The following is a 2,500-nucleotide window of genomic DNA, read 5'->3' on the forward strand; positions in this document are numbered from 1 at the left end:
GGAGAGGGGGAGAGAGAGAGAGGGGGTGGAAGAGGAAGAGAGGAGAGGGGGAAGAGAGAAGAGAGGGGGATGACAGGGAGGGAGAGAGAGAGAGGGGATGACAGGAGAGAGAGGAGAGGGGGATGACAGGAGAGAGAGGAGAGAGGGGAAGAGGAGAGAGGAGAAGAGGAGAGGGGGGAAGAGAGAGAGAGGAGAGGGGGAAGAGGAGAGAGGGAGGGAGAGAGGAGAGGGGAAGAGGAGAGAGAGAGGGAAGAGGAGAGAGGAGAGGGGAAGAGGGAGGAGAGAGGAGAGGGGGGAAGAGGAGAGGGGAGAGAGGAGAGGGGGGAAGAGGAGAGAGGAGAGGGGGGAAGAGGAGAGAGGAGAGGGGGAAAGAGGAGAGAGGAGAGGGGGAAGGATGGAGGGTTAAGGCCGACATGGAAAAAGCAAAGCGAGAAAAGGAAGGAGATATTAAAGGGCCAGTCTCCTTTAACCTCGTTTACCTCCTGATTTACTTTATTTTTCTTTTCATCTGGAAAAAAAAAATAACTGTAATGGGGCTTTAAGATGGAAGCTTTTCAGTACTACTTATTACTTATTTAACTTTCTTATGTTTCTAATTTGTTCCTCCTCTACCCGTTCTCCCTCCTCCCCCTTCTCTCCTCTCCCATCCTCCTCCTCCCCCTTCTCTCCTCTCCCATCCTCCCCCTCCACCTTCTCTCCTCTCCCATCCTCCCCCTCCACCTTCTCTCCTCTCCCATCCTCCACCTTCTCTCCTCTCCCCCATCCCCCTCCCCGTCCACCTTCTCTCCTCTCCCATTCTCCCCCTCCCCCTTCTCTCCTCTCCCATCCTCCCCCGTCCACCTTCTCTCCTCTCCCATCCTCCCCCTCCACCTTCTCTCCTCTCCCATCCTCCCCCCTCCACCTTCTCTCCTCTCCCATCCTCTCCCGTCCACCTTCTCTCCTCTCCCATCCTCCCTCCTCCACCTTCTCTCCTCTCCCATCCTCTCCCGTCCACCTTCTCTCCTCTCCCATCCTCCCCTCCTCCCTCTCTCTCCTCGTCCCCCTCCCTCCCATCCTCCCTCCCCCCTTCTCTCCTCTCCCATCCTCCCTCCTCCCCCTTCTCTCCTCTCCCATCCTCCCTCCTCCCCCTTCTCTCCTCTCCCATCCTCCCCCTCCACCTTCTCTCCTCTCCCATCCCCCTCCTCCCCCTTCTCTCCTCTCCCATCCCCCTCCTCCCCCTCTCTCCTCTCCCATCCCCCCTCCACCTTCTCTCCTCTCCCATCCCCCTCCACCTTCTCTCCTCTCCCATCCCCCCCCTCCACCTTCTCTCCTCACCTTGAGGTTTCGTCGGGTCCCCGGGCTGGTAGGAGAGGGGCATGACCTCGCCGACTTAGCCACACCCACCTGAATTCCTGTCCCCTCAGTGGCTAGTGAGGAAAATCAGTAAAGACTTTAACTTCAGGCAGCCTATGAAATATTGTAGAGACCAAAAATTTGATTTTGATTGGTTTAAACTAAAAATCAGTTCTCTCGTTACCTGGACCAGGTGATTTGGTTCTGGGTGGAGTTCTGGGCGGGGTTTTGGGCGTGGTCACGCTGGAAGGTTTGGGAGACGACGGCTTCAGAGGAGTGGAGGAACGACACATTTTCACCCTCGAGTCTGGAGAGAAACACGTCCAAATGCTTAACAACGACGTCTCAGTTTATTTAAATGAACACTTCCGAATATTTTACATGGTTCCTCACCGGAATCAACCAACTTAACTAACCGGTTAGTTTTACCGTACCGTTGAGGAACGAGGAGGCAGCCTTCCCGCTGTGTGTGATGGCGTAGTCGTCCTGAGCGTAACGGAACTTCTCCAGACCACATGCCATGAACACGTCATCATCACCGAAGAAATCCTGCAGGCTGGTCACCTGTGGGAGGGTTAGAGGTCAGAGGTCAGAGAGAAGAAGTCCTGCAGCTGGTCACCTGTGGGAGGGTTAGAGGTCAGAGAGATGAAGTCCTGCAGGCTGGTCACCTGTGGGAGGGTTAGAGGTCAGAGGTCAGAGATGAAGTCCTGCAGGCTGGTCACCTGTGGGAGGGGTTAGAGGTCAGAGGTCAGAGAAGATGAAGTCCTGCAGGCTGGTCACCTGTGGGAGGGTTAGAGGTCAGAGAGAAGAAGTCCTGCAGGCTGGTCACCTGTGGGAGGGTTAGAGGTCAGAGAGAGAAGTCCTGCAGGCTGGTCACCTGTGGGAGGGTTAGAGGTCTCAGAGAGATGAAGGCAGGCTGGTCACCTGTGGGAGGGTTAGAGGTCAGAGGTCAGAGAGAGATGAAGTCCTGCAGGCTGGTCACCTGTTAGAGGTCAGAGAGATGAAGGGGCTGGTCACCTGTGGGAGGGGTTAGAGGTCAGAGAGATGAGCAGGCTGGTCACCTGTGGGAGGGGTTAGAGGTCAGAGATGAAGTCCTGCAGGCTGGTCACCTGTGGGAGGGGTTAGAGGTAGAGGTCAGAGAGATGAAGTCCTGCAGGCTGGTCACCTG

The 2,500-nt window shown here is 56.1% G+C and overlaps 1 pseudogene; it reads right to left on the minus strand.

Moving 5' to 3' along the window:
* LOC127925721 (serine/threonine-protein kinase DCLK2-like) overlaps positions 1–2,500 on the minus strand; it is a 59,964-nt pseudogene that overhangs the window by 28,621 nt on the left and 28,843 nt on the right.

The sequence above is a fragment of the Oncorhynchus keta genome, unplaced genomic scaffold, assembly GCF_023373465.1.
Source record: "Oncorhynchus keta strain PuntledgeMale-10-30-2019 unplaced genomic scaffold, Oket_V2 Un_contig_6160_pilon_pilon, whole genome shotgun sequence".
NCBI classification, from domain to species: domain Eukaryota; kingdom Metazoa; phylum Chordata; class Actinopteri; order Salmoniformes; family Salmonidae; genus Oncorhynchus; species Oncorhynchus keta.